The sequence below is a fragment of the Theobroma cacao genome, chromosome 4 (genome assembly GCF_053813885.1).
Source record: "Theobroma cacao isolate CCN51 chromosome 4, ASM5381388v1, whole genome shotgun sequence".
Classification (NCBI taxonomy): Eukaryota; Viridiplantae; Streptophyta; class Magnoliopsida; order Malvales; family Malvaceae; genus Theobroma; species Theobroma cacao.
Window position 1 is genome coordinate 21,045,096 of NC_142642.1, and position 25,029 is coordinate 21,070,124.

General features: G+C 33.6%; 1 pseudogene; it reads left to right on the forward strand.

Moving 5' to 3' along the window:
* Positions 1-3,407: 3,407 nt before the first annotated feature.
* Positions 3,408-11,718, forward strand: LOC108661574 (uncharacterized; annotated as a pseudogene).
* The last annotated feature ends 13,311 nt before the right edge of the window (positions 11,719-25,029 follow it).

Here is a 25,029-nt window from a genome sequence, read left to right on the forward strand (position 1 = left end):
GAAGATCCTAAGTAACTTCAGCATCCTTCAATAGATGCGGTACCTAATGAACATTTTCACTTTCTGACCCAAATATTGTGTTCCCACAACTTCCCTTAATACCTCCCTCCTTATCGATGAACTCTCTTATTCTTTCTTCAGTTTTCTTCCTTTGTGTCGTCGACATACTACTTGTTCCACCATTTTCTTTGATATCTTTTTTTCTTTAATGTGGAACCTATCCCTCTCCCTTTTAGTTTTGTCATTTTTCCCATGCCTATCTCCTTGCTCACCCCATTTTTTTTCTTTCCCATCCCCTTCCCTTGTACCTCTGTTTCCTTTTCCCATTCTGTCTTTCTCTTCTATCCCTATCTCTTGTGCTAAACACCTCTTTTCAGGATCTATTTCGTTGATTCTTCCTTTTCTTTATCCTCTTTTTTCCATCTTCACTTTCTTGAACTTCCACCGTCAAGGATGCTTACTTTTTCTCCTATCTTTTCATTTTTCTCTATACATCCATCCTTCTTATCCACTTCATAGTCCTTTTTCAAATTGTATATGGCTTTTTTCCTATTTTCCTTACTAAGTTACCAAAACGGTTATCCATCCCTCCATCTACCCCCTATCATGGGCCTCTTTTAACCACATGGATTCTTGGGCTCTTTCGACTTTTGTGTCCCTCCCTTTCACCGCAGCTCAGTCTTATGATTTCAAATCTTGCTTGTCTTTGGTCCTTCATATTCAACATATCCATAATTTCCTTCTAATTTGGGCTTTTTCTTGAATTTTCCTTAGGCCCTAGCTGTTCAAATCAAGGCCTTTTTTCTCTCCTCCATTAGTTTATGTAACTTGCATATCCCAGCCTAGCTCCTTCTTTTCTATTGAAAACCCTCATAGACTTTCTTTCCCTTTTCTTATTGATCTCTACCCTTTGAAATTTGTCCATTGTCAAACTTTGATTATTTGAATGCATTGTCACCATCACCCCTTCGAGCCCCTTGCAAATTTGACTTTCAAAAGACATTAGTCTACTTTGTTCTACCACATGGCATGTTCTCATCACCTCTGCCCATTCCTCTTCGTATGGTTAGATTGTCTCCCTTCCATGTTCACGGCCAAGACTCCCCTCATTGGAAACCTCATTAGTATTTCCTTCGCCTATGTCATAGGAGACCTATACGAAGACTCTGCCTTTTTTCTTGGCATGTATCAATTTTGGAGCTTTCTCCTTAGCATCCAACTATCCTAGTAATTGTTACTCTTATCCAAAAGCACTCCCCTATCACGATCATCTTATTAATAATAGTAATTTTGAGTTTACTGGGAATTTCCACCAAGATCACGACATAATCTAATCTATTCCTTTCCTTTGTGTCCTTATAGTCCTTTATGAACCTCCTTAAGCAGTTTCCAATCGCTTCAAACATAGCTCTTTGCCATAATAGGAGTGGAATCTCCTCTAATCTAATTATGGACACTGTATTTTTATCCAAGCAATTATTCTTATTTGTTTTATTTTACTTTTATTTGATTTGATTCCATTACATTTTATTGTGCTTTCTTGTAATGAGGTACCTCTAAGCCTAACTAAAAGTTGGGCTTTTTTTATGTCTTTTGAAGCCTGGCTTGAACTATTGTAAAATAAACCCATAATTTTAAGACCCATGAATTCTAAATAAAAAATAAGAAAAAAAAGAGAGGAAAGTGGCAGTTACAGTAGCTTGCCATGGTAATTGACTAAGTAGCTGCCCCTCTTTGCCCAAACACTTTTTTAGACCCTCTAAATCCCTCCCAAAAATGGAAGTTCAACAGAAACATGCAATTGAAAAGCTGATGAAGCTAAAATAATGAGAACAAGGCCAAATCACACACTATCAAGATAGCGAGCAAGCCTTTTGTCCATTTTCAATGGAGATATTTGGACAATAACCTTCTCTTCCTGTAGCTATAAAAACTAAGAGAGAGACATAGTGAAGGTGGAGGAGATTTTTTTTTTTTTTGGTTTTGAAAGTAAAAGAAACCTGAGAAAAAAAAATCCCTAGCTTCTTTTAGCAACCAGTATATACCCAAGATCATAAAAAAACCCAAAAATAGTAAAAAAGAGCCCTTAGTTCTTCTACTAGTCGAGCACCACACAATTAAGAATCATCACAAAAATAAAGCAAAAAAAAAAAAAAAAGAGAGAAAAGGAAACAAGAAAAGAGGTATGAAGCTAGAGCAAACAGTGCTTTGTTAAAGGAAGTTTTTTCTCATGACCTAAACCCTAAAACCCACGCAAGCCTTAGAATTTCAAAACATATTAACATTGCTAAGGATTTCCAATCTTATACATTCATATAATATATAAATTCAGTCACATCAATATTTCCCTAGCACATAGTTCATACACAATGTTTAATACATTCCTCACAAGGCCATACATTGGCCGTCATAGCGGGTTCGTATCATACAACCTTTATACACATATAAATGGCATCATCCTGCCTACATTGATCCTAAATATACATGGTTGGGAAACTAGTACCAATAGTGGAAGCTAACATAATTCAGACTTAGCGGAGTGACCAATGGGAGGGAAACCTACTAGATACCAAATGTGTGTCTGTCCATCGACGACACTAGCTACACAATCCCATCGCTTTAGTTATCTACACATGGTACAACAGAAGGGTGAGTCATCTAATACTTAGTGAGGGGGATGCTAACACAGCATAATAATTCGCATACATACATATACGTGCACACACACATACATGCATACATACATACATACATATATACATATTTATATATGTATACCTAGCCATCAATCAAGCATAATTAAACATCTCTAAGGGTAAAAGTGTGAGGATCATCCTAACATCCCACGTGTACATCTCATCATAATATGCCTTGTTGGATCATAACTCATTGGCATATCACATTCATAATTCTTTAAACTTTATGTCACCACATCAGAGCATATCAAATTAAGGCTTAACTTTAAAGCTGTCATCAAACTAGGCTCCAAAGGCTCACTCTAGTAGCAGAGCATAGTCACAATATTCGGTATCCATAATTTGCTTAGCTCGAAATGTTTCATTAAATATCAACCATATTTCAATCATACATGTCCTATCTCAGGAGCATATCATTCATCCCTAGGGAGTATTCACATTGGTATACACTGTATTAGGCTTATCCTCAAAATCGCATCAAATTAAACATCCAAAGGCACAAACTAGTTGCCAAGGTATCATAACAATTTCAAATCATTTTCTTTTGAGCCTATCCGAGGCTATGTCATATCATACACAAATCAAATCACAATCTTTGAGTGGTCCTCCCTCGACATAGTAAAATCACACACGATGGCCAGTCAGTGGAGAAACAAATCACCCATAGGGCAAAGCCATTGGCAGAGCACAAATCATGCATGTGCCGAAGCAATGGGTGAAAAATCAAATGCATGTAGTGCTGAAGCAGCTGGCAGAGAATCATATCATCGATTGGAGTAATCTCCTGATGGGTGGCATCACAGTGCTGTAGGTGGGAATCACAGGCAGAGTAGACCAAAGCCCCTGTTTACCACCATTCTTGCATGCACACGCACATAGTCATAGGGTAATGGGATCACTCAATGTCAAGTCAAGTCAACGTCCAAAATTCATCCCTCGAACAGAGCACAATCAACAATGAGACCATCATGTCTCTATCTTTTCGTATGTCCATAACATATCACAAATCACATTTATCGAGTTTTAATTAAGGATGTCAATGGGTACCCGACCAGGTTATATAGGGTTAAGGTACCCTATAATCGGGTTTGGGTAGTAATTTTATTACCTGTATCGGGTTTGGGTAAGGTTTAGGTTCCACCCCTTAGGTACCCAATAATATATATATTTTTAATTTTATGTAATTAAAGACAAACCCATATTATTAATTAAATTAAGTCACAAAACTATGATTATTAATTTACTTGTAATATCTTTTAATACATATATTTATATATTGTGTTAATTTATAAAGAATACAATTACTATTATATATATATACTTTTAGTATATATACTTTAAATATAAACATGTTTACTTTCTATTTTGTGTTAATGTTACACAAATTATAACTTATAAAATTATTGTTTATAATATATACTTTTGTGTGTATAAACTTATAAAATATATACCTAAAAGAAATGGTAAGATTAGAATAATTTTAGAATATAGTTATTGTTTTTAATTTCATGGACAAACCCATATAGTTAATTAAACTTGTAATGTTTAAGTTGTTTGAATATTTGTTTTTAATTATTTAAGTTGATATTTGAGATATTTGTTTTTGGTTATTTAAATTTAAATTTTATTGTTTATGTGCTTTTATAAATTTAATTATTGGTGAATTATATGAAATATGGATGAAAATATTATCATATATAGATACGGGTATGGATTTGAGTTCGGGTAATAGAGTATCCATGAAGAGTATTTTAATAATTTTTTTACATAATCGGCTTTTTAAATGGGTTTGGGTAATTTTCGGGTAGTGAGTATGAATTAGGGTTCGAGTTATGGTAGTAAATTTAAAAAATATTCGAGTAATTATTGAGTTCGGGTATTCCATAATTTAATTGGGTTCGGGTTCGGGTACCTCAAAATTAGTGGGTACCTTACTCGTTGACATCCTTAGCTTCAATTATCTATAAGCTTGTTCAAATTTTAAGTGCCTTAATGATTCATAAATCATAATATCATATCATTTAATTGGCCCTTTTTAGCCTCACATACATGAACAATTCGCATCAATTATCCAAATACATGGCAGTGCACATACTCAAGCAATTAGGACTCAATAATCATGGCTCATTGGTCACAAATGCATCAACGATCTTATTATAAATTAGTCATGGCCTAATAGCCACATATACATGAGTATTCTCACATCAAATCATGCATCGAGATTTCATTGACAAATGGGCAATATATTCCCACATAATGGTATAACCATCACGGTAACTTAGTCATAACATATCCAGCAGCCATTAAGATAATACATCACCTAGATGTCTAATAGCTTATGCTTCCTAATAGCAGTCACAAACAAACACATATATTGACATATATTAATAATATACTAGCTTAGGCATACTCATTTAGGCATATACAGATCATTCAAGTGCCACGGTAGTGCATTAAACAATATGTGATGCATTGCAAGCATTTTCAAAGGTAAACCCCACTCATAGTGACAAATTGGAGGTGCTCCACAACCAAGCTTCAATCTTTATCCTCCAACCATCCATTACCTCACGAACGAGTCCAATTACTTCGTTTCCCTTTTACGATACATCAAACATCACAAAACTAATTAAATCTTGGCTTTAAAAAAATGCCAACTCTTATAAAAATAACCAAATTCTTAACAATCCAACATATAAGCTCAAATCCTTCAATAATGAGCTAAACCCATACCTTAGGGGCTAGATTGCACAATTCTTAGCTCTAAATTGTTCAGCAAACTTAAGGGGCAATTCTGATCAAAGTTAGATCAAATCAAATCTAACTTATCAATTGATTAAATTGAAAATCCATTAGTAACAACTCTTAATCTTACCTTTAGAAGCATTTCCCAAGCTCCAAATTTGCTCTAAATAACTCCAAGTGCTCATTTGTGACCCAGGGTTTCAAATGGGTAAAGAAAGAAAACCAAAATCAACCCAAGCTTTTTGGGAAGTGAAACTCCCTCCTTCCTCACTTAGAATCCAAGATTTGTTGATGAAATTTGATGGGTTTGAAGGATGTAAAATTAAGGGAAAATGGTGGAAGAAGAAGGAAATAAGAGAGAAAATGAAGAAAAGTCAGATTTGGGGCTTTTAAGCTTGGATTTGGCTGATTGGGCAGCTTAAGGTCGACTATGGAAAGTCTGTAGTTGACCCTGGACTAGTAGATTTTACCTTTTTCCCCTTCATGAGATTGAATATGGAAGGTCTATTCTTGATTCTAGACCAATATGCCTACTTGTATTCGACTTTTTCTTCACAAGATTGACTATGGAGGCTCTATAGTTGATCATGGACCAGTATGTTTGCATGTTTACCAATTTTTCCTTCCTAGGATCAACTATAAGGGGCTTATAGTTGATCCTGGACCAGTATATTCGACTTCTCCTGCGCTTTTACTCCTTTTTAAAGCTTAAACTCATTCTAAATTTCTTCCACAACCTCAAACCATTCATATAACATGAAATCTTCACATATAAATATCCAAATATATCATCAAAAGTCAAAATCTCACTTAGACTTCAAACCATTTAGTTCGCCATATTCAGGCTTTAAGATTTGCAATTTAAGTACCTCAATTATCATTCTTATTTCAACTTATCAAGAATGCTCAATATCCAAGTATGTACTCATATCCTAGATTCAAATCCTCATTATGCTCTATGTCACATAATATTTGCATTAGGCATCATATTTATCAAGGTGCCAAATAATGCACTATACCAATCATGTGCCAAACATATGCACAACATTATTTAGAGCCTTAACATGCTCATATATCATATTCATTACTCTATGGACATAGGCACACCCTTAAGCTCTTAAACATATATACCAAAAATTCAATTTTGCTCATCAATTGGCTTGGGTCATCTAACATAGTTCATACAAAAAATTGGGGGTATTACATTTTTTTATTTTTATTTTTATTTGGATTCGTAGGGTTTATAAAAATTATGGTAGAAGTTTGTGAGAGAAACAAAAATGGAAAGGGGGCTTTGATGGTGTGAACAGTGATCTCATAATGGGGATTTCAAGCTAGGGTTAGAGAGCGAGGAGAGAGATCCACCAAGAAGAGAAAGAAAGTGTAAGAGAAAAATGAAAAGAGAAAGAGAAACAAAGGTTTAAACAGTTGGGGTTTGAGAAGGAAGAGTGAGAAACAGCGCCGTTTTGGCCTTGCGGGGAAGAGAGGTCCAAACCTTGTGGGAATAGGCAACTTGGCCCATGTCTTGGTGAGACCATTTCTATGGACCGAGCATTACTGGAAGAGAAAAGAGCCTATTGAGCCCATTCTCTTGGATCCTTGTGAGCCTAGGCAAGTATCATTCCATGGGCTTTTATTCAATTGCTTGGTTGGGTTTTTTTGTTATATTTACGAAGCATGCATTAATTAAATATTCCTTTCTTGTGAATGGTTGTTTGTTAAAAAAAATATAATAATAAAATAAAAAGGTTAGTTTGTTATAAATATGTATTTCCCTAAATATGTATCATGAAAAAAATATATGTATCAGAAAATATAAAGATATAGTTTTTTTTTTTTAATAATTGGGGAGGGGGGATTCGAACCCTGCTCTTTAAGCAGAGGGATTATGCACCAACCAATGAGCCAAATGCTCGAGTGCAAGATATAGTTTAGTATAGCTTAATATATATATATATATATAAATATACGTACATATATACATACATACATATATATATGTATGTCACGACTCACATCCGGGGGTTCATGATTGACACGCACGAGCTTGGCAAGCAAGCTCGTGAGACTCAAGGAAGCCTTCATAGTTAAGTCCTTATAAACACTTATATCATAATCATAAGGCCTCGTAACCAACATCATTTCGTTAAACTTGAATCTTTTAGCATTCAACATTAGCCCTTCGGCTCGTAATAATGTTCGAGACTTAAACAAAACATACACATAGCCATACATTAGCTAATTTATCAAGTCATTAAACATCCATTACATAACATAAGACAACTACATGCAATCATATTTCCTTTATAACATACTTTATTTACATAGTGGAAGCATACATAAACCATGACTCAGATTGTGACGTAACGGAGATACATTGTCAGTGGATAACATACAACTTGTCAAAATTACGTGTTTGACATCGACAACGCTAAGTCACCCAATCCTTGCTATCTGTTTATCAGCACATATACAATTAAAGTGGTGAGTCACACTAGTACTTAGTGAGCGGGAGCATAAAACAATTGTAAATGTGCAGGGATAGTTAGTTGTTACACATATCTTTTAATCATGCATTCATATCATATATCTCATGCAAGTACATAATCGGGGTAGGTCGGACATCACTTGTCAATCATGGTCTGTCATGCTCATGGCAGCCGTGCTACACTGCATGCTTATGTCTATTAATATATTAAGGTGGTATAATCACTGTCACTTTACTCATTTAATATCGTATCAACACAACCTCTTAACAGTTTAATCAATCGTTGATAACTCTTTTATATAGAGTTATTTTGACATATTTTGGGGGCTTAAGTAGTTAGATTTTTGAGATTTTAAGTTCGAATTATAGCATTTTAGGTGTTTTTCTAGTTTAAGTTTTATTACATGTTGAGTAGTTAATTAAAGTTATTGTAGTTAAATTTTATGTTATTTTGTTTTAAATTACTTTAAGAGTAGTTATTGCTAATTTTTCTTATTGCTTTTGTAGAAAATTTGATGAAAAAGGCTTACTTGATGAAAATCAGTACAAGTATGGTGATGGCTTCATTCGTATATGTTTTGGTATTTTGACCATATCTCTCTCTAAAAAACTCCAAATAAGGTGATTCTTAGACCACTAGAATTCTAAGAAGATGGGATACAATGTTTATGTTTATCAATTTGCCTAGTTCTGATTGGATTATGGTCAAAATATTTGTCTAAGTCGGAGCATTGCCGTAGTATGTATGGACTGAACATGATGCGGTATTTGGAGCATATCTTTCAATCTAAAAGTCCAATTGACATGATTCTTAATCCATTGGAAGCTAAGAGATAGGGATAAAACTTTTATGTTTACTACTTTGCCCATTTCGGACCATATTAGGGTGAAACTCATGTTTGAAGTTGATAGACTGCCATAGCACTAGGAGAACAAGGTTGTAGTGTTGATGAAAAGAAGCACACAGACAATTTTCCAGAGAGCTCAGTGCCACAGCACTGGAAAAATAGCGCTGCAACGCTGAGCAATTTTCCAAAAATAAAAATTTGACGGGATTTTAGAAATTAGGTTATTTGGAGCCTATTTAAGGGACCTTTTTTAGAGGTTTAAAGAGAGGAGGTAGCAAGCAATTTCTCTAGAGAAAAAGAGCCAAAAACAAAGCAAGAAAGTAAGAGAATTGGAAAGGGAATCAAGATCACAAAGCTTTAACTATTAGATTTCTCTTTCTACTTTTGTGTTTTTCTTATTTTCTTTAACTTGGATTAATGGCTAATTTTCTTTGAATGAAGTTTTTGTTAGATATTATCAGCTAAACTATTTTCTAGGATTTCTATTGAACTCATATGTAATCTAAATTTTTAATCTCTTTCTTGCTTATCTTTAATGGGATTTGAATTGTTTATTCCAATTTGTTCTTGATTCTTTTAATTGCTTGATCACTAATTAAATTGATTTAGGAATCTAAACAAACTTGAGAAAGGGAGTTTAGTGTAGACTAAACTTAGGATAGCATATGATCATATTAATTGATTTGCGTATAGGATAGGGATATACCTATAGGCCTTACGTAGCTAGATTAGAGCATGAACTTAATGGGTCTATTTTAATTTCAATTCATATAGGGATATAGTGTTTTGGTTAAAGTAAATATTTTTATAAGATAAGTCAGGAAACCTTTAAAAATAGTTAAGGATTCTAGGTTAGCAATTTAACCCATTGAAATAAGTTAAGGAAGAGAGTTAAGATTTAGATAAAGTGTGAGGGATATTGTAATCCTAGGCTTGTTTGATTTGATTTTTACTCAAGTTATTATTAATTTGATTTTTCTTTTTAGTTTAAATTTGGTTAATTAGATTTAGTTAATCAATTAATTTTGATTGTTTGGGTCAGATTAAATTGTTCTAATTTTAGTACTTGGTAAAATTTTAGATCAATTCTTTGTGGGATCGATACTCTGCTTGCTCATAGACTATCTAATCAATACGTATACTTGCGCAGTAGAATTTTAACTGACAAGTTTTTGGCACCGTTGTCGGGGACTTGTTTCCAGAATTTTTACTAATATTAATACCAAGCAATTTAATCTTACTTCAAATTTTTTTTCTTGTTTTAACATTAGATTTTGTTTGCTTGCAGATATCTTTGGTCATTGTATGCAAAGAATAAACAACTTCAATCTTGTTCCTTTTGATCTTGAGATAGAAAAAACTTTCATAAGACATCAAAGGGAGAATTTCCAAGTTGTAACTTTAAATCAGACAATGGCTAAGGATAACAACAACAATTTAATTAGTGATCAAGCAATTAAAAGCAATGATTAATTTAATTAAATTGTAGTTTGTGAAATGTGTGGCGATAGCCATTCAAATGATCAATGTCCATACAATTCTACATTAGTCCAATTTGTGAGGAACTTTAACAAGTAGCAGAATAACCCATTTTTTCAATACATACAATCCTGGTTGGAGAAACCACCCCAACTTTTCATGGAACAACAATGTAGGGCCTTCAAATCCAAAACCCAACATGCCTCCTGGTTTTCAACAACAAGCTAGACCACTAATTCTTGAAAAGAAGTCCTAAGTGGAAGAACTTCTTGTGCAATATATATCAAAGAATGATGTTATAATTCAGAGTTATGGAGCATCTTTGAGAAATCTTGAGAACTAAGTGGGACAGCTTTCAAATTCCATCAACAGTGGACACTAAGGTGCCTTACTAAGTGATACACAAGTCAATCCCAAAGGTAAGGAACATTGAAATGCAATTACCCTTAGGAGTGGTAAAGAAGTTGAAGTGGTGAGTGGAAAATCAATTGAATCTTCAAAGGAGCATGTAGATGATGACAAGGTAATTGTTGAGAAAAAAGTTGAAGTTGAAAAGATAGATAATGGGCAAGCTAAAAATGAAGTGAATTCTCAAGCAAATTATCTTCCGCCACCATTCCCACAAAGGTTAACAAAGCAAAAGCTTGAAAAATAGTTTGAGAAATTTCTCAATGTCTTCAAAAAGCTACACATAAATATCCCTTTTGCTGAAGCTTTGGAAAACATGCCAAGTTATGTTAAATCCTTGAAAGACATCTTAACTAAGAAGAGGAAATTGAAAGATTTTGAAACAGTAGCACTTACTAAGGAATGTAGTGCAATAATTCCAAACAAGCTTCCACCAAAACTTAGAGATCTAGGGAGTTTTTCTATCCCTTGTACTATTGGTAGATTTAAATTTACTAAAGCTTTGTGTGATTTGGGTGCAGGTGTTTCAATCATGCCTTTGTCAATTGCCGAGAAACTTAGACTGAACGAGATACAACCTACCATAGTGTCTTTGCAATTAGCAAATAGAACAATCAGGTACTTTGTTAGGACTATTGAGGATGTATTGGTTAAAGTTGGGCATCTTTACAGTCCAGTGGACTTCATTGTGCTTGAGATGGAAGAGGATTTGGAAATTCCTTTAATATTGGGACGACCATTCTTAGCTAAAGTAGGCGCAATCATTGATGTGAGGGAAGGCAAGATAACTTTTAAAGTTGGAGAAGAGGTAGTTGAGTTTAATATTTTCAATGTAAATAAACATCCTAGCTCTACAAATTGTTGCTATAGAGTAGAGTTAATTGATGAAGGCAAAGGTGAACCTATTTCTCCACTTAGAAGTGAGCAAGCACCAATCTTTGAGTTTAAGCCACCACATCTGCCCGTGAAAGCCAAGCAGTCACCAAAGGAGCATCCTCCACCACCATCTAATTGTCCTTTCGAGATTGGACAACAAGTAATAATGCTTTCTTGATCATACTTCAAGCTTTTTCCATGGAAACGCAAAGAAAGATGGTGGGGTCCTTTGAAAGTAGTAAAGGCTTATCCTTGTGGAATAATTGAGATTGATAGTGAGGATACGGGCACATTCATGGTTAATGGGTTGAGCCTTAGGCCATATTTCGAGGATGAAGAACTACAAAAAAGGGTGCTACAGTCAAGCTAGTGACTATAAACAAGCACTTCTTGGGAGGCAACCCAAGCTTTCGCAACTCTTTTATTTTATTTTATTCATTTAAATTTCTACATTAATTTTTTTACAGTAAAAAAAATGTACCTCCCACAAGTATTGATGACAATGAAGATGAGGAGGAAGATTTGAGCGTCTTTAGATTCATCCAAACACTAAAAGGGTATTCTTTACCTTTCTTTTATTTTTTTCTAACATTGAGGACAATGTTTAGTTTAAGTTTGGGGGGGTGAATTTTTTTTTCTGATGGTGAATATTATGTGGAAGTTTTAGATTTAATTTTGATTGTTAGTATGCGCTTAGGATTAGTTATCATTTACCTTGTTTGTGATTTTTCCCTATCCTAAGATGATATTTTGATTATCTTATGATTCTTAGCTTTTGGGAAACATATGGTTATGACTTAATTTTATGTGATATTCTTGTGTTAGTTTTATTTTAGAATGTGACTTCCAATAATTTGAGCACTATATTCCTTTACTTAGAATTTTTATGTGATTTAGAGAGAGTTTATGTTGATGAAAAAGTATAGTGAAGTCACGAATTCTAGAATTTGTTTGATTCTCTCTTGAGGCCAAATCTTAGATAACACTTAGGATAAGAAGTGATTTATGCTATCTTTGGATCGTTTGAGCCTTTTTGAGCTTACCTTGTTATATTTATCCTTAGTCATCCTTTTTTAGCCTAATTTACCTTTTCTTTGTAAATACAGAATTTTGTTAGCCTTAACCTGTCTATTTAAATCCAACAATTTGAACCTTTCACCCTTTAAGTATTTTAATCTTTCTAGGGAATGGTTTAATCTTAAAGATAAATTGAGGAAGAAAGGTAAAAAAAAAACAAGGCGATGGTTGTTAGAAAAATTACACCTAGTTTATAATTGTCAAAAATAAGTTTGAGGTTGTAAAAAAAAAAAAAAGAAAAGAAATAAAGTGAGTTGTACAAAGGAAAGTTTACTTCAAGTTTGGGGGTGATATAAAAAAAAATTGAGCTCTTTATATGTCCTAAATTGATTAAGTGCTTCGGGTGAATTTGAGCCTAATTATATCCTCTATCATACCTTGACCCTAGCCTTACATTATAAGCTTAATAAAGACCTATTGATCCTTGAATAAGTGTTATTCTACGTTAGTGGATAGAGAGGTGAAAAACAAACTTATGGGATTCTAGTACTAATCTATGTTTAGATTTGGCATAAACTATTCTAAATTGCATGATATTCTTTGTAAAAGATTATACACACACACAAGAAGTCCATTCGAAAAATAAGTTTTCACTTGAATTGATGCATGACTTTAATGATTAGCTGTATTTTACCTTAAGTTGGAATTGGGATAATTTCTGAAGGAAAAATTGGGAAATCATGATTTGTTAATTCTATCTCTAGTTCGAGTATTTTTATGTTCAATTTTCTTTTCTTTATTTTCTTTTGCTTGAGGACTAGCAATTGTATGAATTTGCCTACCATATGGTCGTCTACATATGTGGTTTAGTACACATACCTTAAAAAACTCACCTCAACGCTAAATCATAAGCTCCTTGAGCATGCAGCACATCATAATCATATATCAATTACATATGGCTCTTACCTCAAGCCTTTGTATTAATCATCATTTCATAACATCATATAACATAATTCACATTTCAAGTCCTAAGGCATGCCACTACATGGTCATAACATCATATTATAAAGTGGTTTTCCCTTGACATAGCATAGTCATGTGCAGTGGCCAACCGATGGACAACATACAATATCATGTCACGCCCCATTGCTGCAGCAAATGATGGAGTCATGTCACACCCCATTGCCATGACAAATGATGGAGTCTAGTCACGCCCTATTGCTGAGCAAACGATGGAATCTTGTCGCATCCCATTGCGGCAACAAATGATGGAGTTTATAATCATCATCCAGAATAACCTCAACGGATGGCATTATAATGCTACAGGCGGGAATCACAAATGGGACAAAACCACCATCCCTACTAACCACCATCCTTATAGGCATCATAAATCGTCATTCCACAGCAGATGGGAATCATAAGTGGGACGAAACCACCATCCTTATTTGTCACCATCCCTACTAGCATTATAAATCATCGTTGCACAACAAGCGGGGATCACAAACTGGATGAAACAACCATCCTTATGTCACATCCTATTTCTTGGAGGGATTGTGACCAGTGCATGGACCCAGAAGAGCATAACCCATTAGGCCCAAGCAACCCTCTTACCATAACATCATTAAACATTCATCATTTTATGTGAAAGCGTTTTATAACATCCATGTACATACAAAATCATCATGCATGCATTCATAATACTCATTATACAATTAAGGAATTTCTCGACTTAGTTGTGTAATCTTAAGCATTTGATATATATATATATATATAAAACAACAAGTGCCATTGTCATAGTGCACGATAACATAAACATTAAACATCATCAGCACCCTTAGGTGTCTATAAAGTCTTTAAAGCCACCGTTATAATCTCATACATACATTTATCAATGTAAGATGCCCAACATTGGAAATATCAACATAAACATATTTATAGTTTGTAAACATATAAACATAAAGTAAAGACCGACTTGTTAGCGAAAGTGATACCTACCAAGGAGTGAAGACCGAACACTGTTATCCGTAACACTTGCTGCTATCAGAATGCTATCATTAATCTGTAACAAAATAATTGGGGAAAATAACATGTGAGTCACAAAGACTTCGTGAGTGGTTATGGGAAGTGGACAAGCTAGGGGATAAAAGTATTTCATAAACATGCATTTTTAACCTCATGCCATTTATAATCAATTTAAACTTTAATTTCATGAAACATGGCATTTAAACACATTTAAATACATATATGATGTAAACAAGTGTGAATAATCGCTGGAAAACATTTTTACCTTTGAAAAGTTTTCAAACAATCCAATACATACAGTTCTGAAACTCATCTATTGATAGATGACAAACATATATCAATAGATTTGAAGCAGAATTTTCCTGTTTCATTTTGTATGCTATATGTCGATAGTGTTCTACATGTATTGATGGATAGCTTTTGAACCTCTATTATCTTGACAAAATTGTGTACTTTTGCGATTCCTTAAGTCCCTTTACATCTTGGGACAATCTTTATGGCTCATTTCATTCCTCTAATCACATATTCATGCCAACGTAGAGTATAGATCATAGACATTATCAAAACGAACTTAACATGCAACATATCATAAAGATACCAATCATAATCATTTCATTAACATTAAACTCACACATTGTGTTGGTACAACCCCCATCAACCTTGGGCCAGCAATGTACAACCCCATTGCACGTTAGGCATTTATGATGCATCATAGGAGTGAAGTCATCACTACACCCCGTGTGAGTGGAATCAATCGCACTTGTTAAACTCTTATGCTCATAGCATTTAGTATGTGGAATGTCCATCACATACATACTTACTCATATCATAAGGTATATGGAATTTCACATCATATACACATCTCATGGAATTTCGTCATGCCTACTCTTTCATCATACCATATGTATAACATGCATTACATACAAAATCTTATAACATTTATCATGCTTCCATAAACATTTCTTATAGTTTATGGATAACAAATCATATACATAACCATAATACCTTAGATGAAAATCATCATACATGCCATCACACATTTCATGCCTCAACATATCTAGCGTACACCTCATACATTCATGCATTAATCATAAATCATATCTCGTACCCACATTAGTCCAAAGACTGAAGTAATCAAGTGGACTCAAACATAAGGTGCTTGTCTCCCTTGTTGAAAACTAATACATAATATCATATTTACATACATAGTAGGTTGAAAACGGATTTTTAAAATATTTTCCTCATTCACAAATAAATTTTTAGTTCATAAATATTTATAGAAAATCATATTCACCAATAATCCTCAAATCATGCTTCAACTTTACATATCAACATAGTTTTGAAAGTGGTGTATCCATTCACCTTATAGGAAGCTCGATTACAACTCTAATCTCGTGTAATCCGGGGTGTTTTCAAGCGTTCCTACCACACAATATTCATAACAATCAATTTCTAAACTAATAAATTTGAAATAATTAATCTAGTAACTTTCAAAATCTATTCGGTTTTGACTATAACTACTTTCTCTCTCTAGACTAAACTAGAAATGCAAAAATCTTTTAAACTTACCTTATATGAGCTTATATGTTGGAGGAAATCACAAAAACCTTAGCTTTAATCCTTAATAGAAATTTTAGGGAAGAAAATAAATTTCCAGCATTAAAATGTGAGCTTTAAAGGTTTTATAACTTAACAATGTCATTTTTAGCTTTAAACTTCAAAACTAAGATCAAAATCATTAAAAGCAATGATTTTTCATTAAAAATGGGTTGAAAGGGTTTTAGAGAGGTTTTACCTTTCAAAAAATGGTTGAGGCTTGAGAAACCCTCCAGTTTTGGATCATATTTATAGTTTAGGAAGTGAAAATACATTTTTACCCTTTTATTTTTATGAATACGGTATCATCTATCAATAGATCGGGACTATCTATCGAGAGATGAGCTTTGAAACCTTTTATGAAAGCTTCATCTATCGATAGATGAGCTTTCAAACCTTTTATGAAAGCTTCATCTATCGATAGATGAGCTTTCAAACCTTTTATGAAAGCTTCATCTATCGATAGATTTAGCCATCTATGGATAGATCTGCTTATCTGTCCACAGATGTTCTTCAGTACAACTCTGATAAACTCTTTCTGAGTTGTATCAATCGATAGATAAAGAACATCTATCGATAGATTGAGTCTAGAAAACAATAATAAACCTTAGAAACATATCCAATTGAACTCTTTTTAACACTAAACTTTGCAAATATTCTTAATCCATCAAAACATGAATTTTTGTAGCATCCAAACTTACCTTTTAACAAACCAATAACAAAAAAAAAAAATCATCTCAAAACTTTACACCATGAAATTTTCCATTCACCAAAAAAAAAATTTCAAGTTTTCGAAACATAATTTAACTTGCTCATTTAAGGAATTTTAACTTAGCAAATCCCACATTAGGGTGGAGTTTCACACCCTATCGGTAACATACACAGTCACGAGGATATGGACACACTCAACCTCATAATATCGATCGTCTAGAAATCTTCCACGGACGGAACATACATATCTCACATCATATCATCACTCGGAATCATCGATGGATTGAACATATTACTCAACATAACTCATTATTCATATTGCTTGTCATCATACATATTCAATCATTAGTCATCATGCCTTGATTCTCATATTTATAACATACTCATGAGCATATCAATCACTTAGCCTAGGGTAATCCTTCTAGGCAATTCACATAACTTTAATGGCATCCACTAGTCTAGACATAACATTTCTAGACATATTTATCATGTATATGTTCATCATAGCATCATAATTTCCATAACATTAGCTCATAATAGCATAATATCATTAGCCTAAACATAATCCTTCTAGGCATATCACATTATACTCTAACATTTTCTAGTCTAGGAATTCTACCTTTAGACATAGTTATAGCTCAAGCATAGCATACATTATGCATTATCATTATTGAAGCATATATGCCCTTTAGTCATTATGCTCATATGCATAAAAGTTTCCCACTCACCTTGACAATTCAAGGGTTTTTGTCAACATTGGTACATGAAACTCACTTATGCCTTAGCATCAATTCATGCAACTTGGTACTTGAGCATCATTCTCATTCTCATAATCATCTAGCATCAGCAATACATGAGCATTATTATTTATGCCATAACTTTTCATTTAACAGTCAAATCCTGGCTTTCAAATTATTTATAACTTTTCTAAAAATAGCTAAATCTTTAGCATATTAATAAATAAACTCAAATCCTTCAAAAATGGGCTAATCCATACCTTAGAACTTGGATTGTGCTATTGTTTACCCCAAATATCCAGTCAATTTAAGAGAGCAATTTTCCACCAAGGTTGCATCAATTTGAATCTAAGTCATCAACTGTTTAAATTGGAAATCAATTGGCAATAATGCTTTCTCTTACCTTTAGAAGCATTTACGAAGCTCCATATTACTCCAAACAACTCCAAGTTGATAAAAAATACTTAGAATTAGTTGATGCAATTATGTATAATGTTGACACTAACTAAGAGAAGAAATTAGAATATTCATGCTAAGAAAAATAGAACAGTTATCCTTTTAAAAAAAAGTAACATAGGAAAAGTATTATTTGAATTAATCTCCGTTAATGGAATTTTACCCGAAAAGGCAAAGAGTTGCTATTTCCAAGATGACTTTCTTAGGTGTGGAATTCGATTAGGGTTTGAACCGAAGCGTCGAGATAAACCTTAATCTTATATTCCAATATCTTGTTAATTCAATTAGTCATCTTAAATATTTAAAGGAATAAGGTCATAGAATATTTTATTTAAAATTAAAATTAATATGATTATTATTTAACTTAAACAATTATTACAACTAAAAGTTAGTGGAACAAAGTTGTTTATTCAATAAAAGTAGTTAAAAAAATAATAATAATCCAAAAAAAGTCATCAATTTAAATAAAAAGTTTTTTTAAATATATAGTAAGAATAAACGAAGTATTTAATTATATTAAAATATTAAATATATTAGTATAAAAATTAGAATCAAAGAAATTATTTTAAATGCATTCATTTGGCACCATTGATGATTTTATCTTGACATGGCATACGACATGTTTATTTTGCTAATGGGTCAAAAACCTCGATGATGGGATTTTCTTAAAAGACTTGTAGAGTTGAGTTCTTTTAATGATATCCCTAGGAGAAGAAAACTTATAGACTTCACCTAAGCGTTGGGATGGTCTACGAATGTTTTTTTTTATATATGGTTTTTGTTTCCCATTATTTAAAATTGGTTAATCATGAAATCATTTCATAATTGCATCATGTACATCCATAAAGCCAAATAATCAAACTTTGATTTCAAAAAACAAATAAATAAAATAACAATAATAAATTAGAAAGAAAGATTAAAAAAAAGAAACAAGACATGTAAAATCAAGCATAGAATGATGAATAATGATTAACGAAAAATAAGAATAAAATTAAAAGTTAAGGTTAAAATAGTATAACATATGATTAAACGGTATCGTTCATGGAATGGGTGTGAGACCCCAACCTCTATAGGCTTGTAACTAAGCATAAATGTAATAATACGAGCCAGGGGTAATTTTGTCATTTTCTCTAATAAGCTTCTAGAAGAAAGTTTTATGATATTTTAAGGTCAAAATGGGTATAAGACTGCATAAATGATGTGTGCTGGTGAAAACACGAAAAAAACTAGAAGTTTTAATAATTTTCATAACAGGGGCAAAATGGTCAATTTTCACCTCGGGTTAAAATTTTAAGTTTTTATGAACCCGAACATGTCTAGACCATTATGGACCTTGTCCCAGTGTTAAAAGAGCAAAAAGATTGCATAAAAGATTGGAGGAGAATAAGCAAATTGGTGGAGGGGCATTTTCATAATTTTAAGGGAAAGGATAAGATTGGTTATAAATATCTTGAAATTTCCAGCACCTTCTTGAATTTCCAGCAGCTGGTCTTCTTCTTCCCTTCTCCTCTCTCATGTTTCTTCAATTTCTCCATGGGAGTTTTCTTCAAGCTTCCATAACTTTCTCTCTCTAGCTTCAATTTTCATGCTTTTGGTGTACTCTTCCATAAACCCTTATGCTCTTTCATCCTCTCACTTTAAAACCCTTAAAAAATCTGGTTTTCATACTTCCTCTCACTAGCTGGACATTTTAGAGAGAGAAAGAGAGAATTACACCATTTATTTGGAAGCTATTGGGAGAGAATTTGACTACAAAGGAGCCCTAGGGTAAGTGATGAATTAAGCTTGATTTTTAGCTGCAAAAAATGGTTAGTAATTAGGATTTATGAGCTGTTTATTGTTGAGTATGTTCATTACTTTTAGTGATTAAGATAGTGAACATAGATGGCCATTTAATGTGATAATTGAAAACTAGCTAAGAGATAGCTTTTAGGGTTCATAGTGTGTAAAATTGACCTATTGCTTATGCTAATGTGATCCTAGGTTTTGAGGAAGCCCTATCATCTCATTTGGACAATTAGAGGAATTGGAGTTATCTAAAGGCTCTACAATCAATTGGTAAGTGGACTACCTATCAAAATTGTTTTAGGAATATGACTGTTTTGAACAAAGTGTTTGAATGATTTTATACAACTTTTCTCAAAAATGAATGCCTTGGGAACAAGCTCTTGTGAAATGGTTTATGTTATGATATGTGGTTATTATGGATTTCTATGTGGCTACATTATGTTGATATACATATATGCTTGAATATAATATTGTGTAATTATATTGACTCGACTATGTGTGAGTAGGGAGTGCACATAAGCTGAGGATGACCCGGTTATGTACGAGTAGGGAGTGTGCATAACCCGGTGATGACCCAGCCATGTGCGAGTAGGGAGTGCGCATGAGCTGGTGATAATGATGATGGGATGGTGTGCATGATGGTGATGGGTATATGTATATGTATACATACGTAAACATATGTGTTATAATACATTTATGAGTTATGTATATGGATGTAATGTATGGGAAATTCGGTATGTTAAACTTTGGGAAGTTGTTATGTATTTCTTATTGGTTTTGAACATTTCAAGCAGGGTGGTTTTCTTTGGGAGAAAGGGAAATTTTTGTTTAGTGCCCTGTATTTTGCTGCAGCGAGAAACTCTCGGGTTTGAGAACCTTCACTAGAATTGGTTCTCGATGCAGCGAGATAGTCACTGTAGCTTCTCTCTGTAGTGAAAAGGAATCTCACTGCAGCGAAAAACTCTCTGTTTCATCAGTTGAATTTCACTGCAGCGAGAAACCTTCAGTTTTGGTCTCCTATCTTGTCCAATTGCTGCCCTATCTTTCACTACTTTGCTACCATATCGGAGCATGGACTTCCAACATTAAGGATTAGATGAGTTAAGTTTAAAATGGGGAGGTTTAGTGAGAAACCCTCAGCTAGTTGAGAAACCCTCGTTCGGCTAATAACTAAATCCCAACATCGCTGCAACGAAAATTCATTCGCTGCAGCGAGAATGCCTTTCCGCTACAGTGAAGATTCGTTGTCGTATTTGACTTGCTTGTGTAATATTGAAGCTTTCATTCTTCAAATGGTTCGTTATGTATGGGTTCATGATTTTCAAAGGATTAATCATTTAAGGGCTTGATGAGGGGCTTTTAATAAGAATAGAAACAAATTGTATTGTTTTGAAACAGAATGCATCATGATTTCATTAAAGATTCCTTATGGTATGCTTGTTCCCTTTCTTGTTCACTTACTGGGTTTATACTCACCGTTTTTAACTTCATGTTTTCAGATCACGAGGCAGCAGGTAACTAGGACGAGGTGTCCTTGTAGACTTATATCCATATTTTGGTAGGTGTCTCGGCATTCAATAGCTGTACATTCATCCGAGTCCCTCCGCTGGAAGTCAAGTCTTCTTTTTTTTTAGATGTATAGACAAACTTGATGTAAATTATTAAGATACATGTTGTAGGCAATGTACATTTAATTGATATGCCAGTATGAGTTGGCGAATGTTTAAATTTATTATGATTCTAAGTTATGAAATAGGACTTAGTAGTTATGATGGAATGATGAGTACGTTAGATTAATAGGCTTGCTTGGGCTTACTGGATTACATCCATTGGGCCCATGCTCGGTCATGGCTGGAAATTTGGGTCGTGACAACGGGCGTCATGAGGGTGCTAATCCTTCCCTTTGCATAACCATACTCCTAAACCTAATTCTAAAAAAATTATAGACCAAGTTGTTGTTACCTCCGCATAGGCTAGTGAACACTCCCATTCAAATTAAACCTAGTCCATTTGAAGCCTATGATGGTGAAGACAAAGGTGCCTTACTAGTTCGAATGGAGGTACTGAGGAATAATTTGGGAAACTTTAACTTAGTTCAAATCTAGACTCAGCATATAGAATGCCATGAGTAGCTTTCCCCTAGGTAGAACTTCACCTGTGCATATACCAGTTGATTAGGCAGACATGAACAGACCTCCCTTACACCCTCTACTTTAAATTTCTAGCAAAATAATAATAATAATAACAATAACAATAATAATAATAATAATAAGGATTATGGAGTAGATAACGTCCAACAACGTGATAAATAGCCATCACTATTATTTTTTAAAATGCAAGTTATTTTAATTTTCTTTGGTTTCATTTACCATACTGACTTGAATTTATTTTCATTGTCATTGTTATTAGTATCATAATTTTGCATATAGGAAAAGGTATGAGTTGCTTGACAACCATTGACGAGGAAGAATCCAACTACATTCATGGAGTCATCATGGGCTTCTTTAGGCTATGATAGGATACATGAAGTAACACAATACATGGCTAATGCTCAACAAAATGAGGGAAATTGCCTAAGAGGAGGTTACATCTAATCACTACTTAAAAGGGTTCACCTTGACCTTAAATAAAATGATTTCATTGATTTTCTCAGCATATAGGAAAGGTGGGGGGCTACAACTTGAGGAAATTTCGATGGTAAATATGGTCACATAGTGCAGCTCTTTAAAGTACAAGTAGATGATCAATTGTTGAAAGCCATCGTGTAGTTTTGGGATCAATTATATAGGTGCTTTGTATTTAATGAAGTGGACATGGTGCCAAAGATTAAAGAATATTTAGTCTTACTTTAGATAGTTCTTGACAACTCAAACATGGTATATTGGAGAAGACAAAAGACCGGTCATCGATGGAAGCTAGCTAGAATGATTAGCATAACCATTGAGGAAGTTGGCCAAGACATAAGGAAAAAAAGAAACAATGAATGCATCGCATGAAGCTTTCTACGAAATTACATCATGAAATATCATGACATTGAACAAGGTCGGCTTGGAATGGCATTAGCAATATTTGGGCTAGTCATTTTTCTAAAAGTTTTGGGGCATATGGAGAGTCAATCATAGATTTTTTCGAGCAAATAATCAACAAGGCCAATCCTTGACCATCAATCCTAGTAGAAACCCTCATCTCACTGAATTATTGTAATTGAAAAGAGGAAAGAAGATTTGTGGGATGCACACAACTTTTGTCTATTTGGATAACCAGCCACTTTGAATGCAAAGTCAAATGATTTAGAAAACCATTTCACCTAGAAATGTTTCTATAAGAGATTTTTGTGAGAGTGAATGGTCGAAAAGTAAGACTAAAGAACAATGGGTATCAAGGCTCAGAAAACTCATCAGTGTAGAGGTAATGTGGAGGGCTCCATGGATGCCTTGTTGCTGAGTTATGTGCTAGTGTGGAGATGAACCATGGGTGCCATTAATGGGGCCATTGGGGGTAATCAGTGTTGGAATGGTATGAAACTCAGAGATAACAATTATCATACGCAACAAAAAATAAACATTTAAATGTACAATGCTATGTCGTCACCCATGGATCACCTTAGTGGTTTTCATTCAAACAAAATGAGAAGAAAAGTAATCAGAAAAATAACATCACCTTTACCAAGTGATGTGGCTATCACAATGGTACCTCTTCCTTGTCTAACACGTGAATACCACAAAGGGAGCAAAGAACCTGAGCCATTCAAATGCTTGGCCTCCAACGGTTGCACACACGCTTGCACACACAGTTACAGTTGAACCTTTACAAGGAGGGAGCTTTCTCAACTATGCCTTTGTGCTAGTAAGGTGGACAACAACATGTTCTCTCCACATAATCACACTCATCCTAGCCGAATCACAAAGTTTGAAAACTATTTTTCAAGGCACTCAAGAAAATGGACGGCTGAGCTTTCTTGTTAGTTTTCAGACGACTCAAAAACCTAACTTGTGTGTTTCACTTATATTATGAGGAATAACTAAAAAGTGATATTTATATCTAGGTTAATTAACTTCTTAAATTGCAAATAAGGCCTCAATATTATGACCCCTTGTAATATTTGCCCAACACTTAATATAACCTTTTTAATTAAGTCATTATAAATTAAAATTAATTTAAATTTACTTTATTTGTTTGCAATTAAGCTTTAATATTATAACTAATTATAATTTTGGCCTTATACTTACTTAAGCTATTTTAATTAAGTCTTTAGAAGTTAATAACCTAGTGTATGATTTAAGTCCAACTTAAATCATCACACTCCCAATTTAATTCATAATGCAACTTATTGTGTGTGACCTATTATGTTCTTAATATGCTGGCAATGGAATTGAATTATAATTTTTTTTAAATTAATTAATTCAATTCCATGGACCAAGATTGGCATCTAGCAATGCATCATGGCCACCCAATTATTAAGATTCAAAGGGTTCTTTGACAACCTTTTAATGTACAATTTATTAGTATAATTCATTCCCTTATCATATATCCCATAAATGATAAGAGCATGGTGCAGTGTCCACTCTTATTGATCTCCACATTCGTTCTTAAAGTTAGATCATTATTTTTATATAGACTTATGAAACTCTTTTTCATAACCTCCAGGTGGCCTTCGCAAAGGACTTCAACAAGCTAATATCAACCAATAATTGTCCCCTAAATCACTTAGGGTGATGATTCCTTTCTTGACCACTCATTTTCTTTGACATGCTTCATGCTACACCCAAAAGCATCCTATTTTGGCATCCTTTGTCACGACCCGGTACTCCCCTCGAGTCTGTGACAACCGTCGCGGTGTCCCAATAGACACTCATTACCCGGAATGCCAACTGGAACCCCGTAAGGCTTTAATATCATTTTTTTCATTTCCCATGTGAGTAACTGTTGCCAAATATCATGTTCTAAAGGATTTTAAGCTATTTCCAACTTAAAACAATAAAAAAATTATTTCTGTCTCATAGGGGCATTTTGGTCATTTTTCCCTAAAAATTTTGAAACTAGGTAAAAATGTAGTATGCGAGCACAAAACACATAGTTCATAATCAAAAATAAGTTTAAACGTCTAAAACTTTCATTTAAAATGAAATTATGATTATTTGGATATAATAATAAAAAATAAA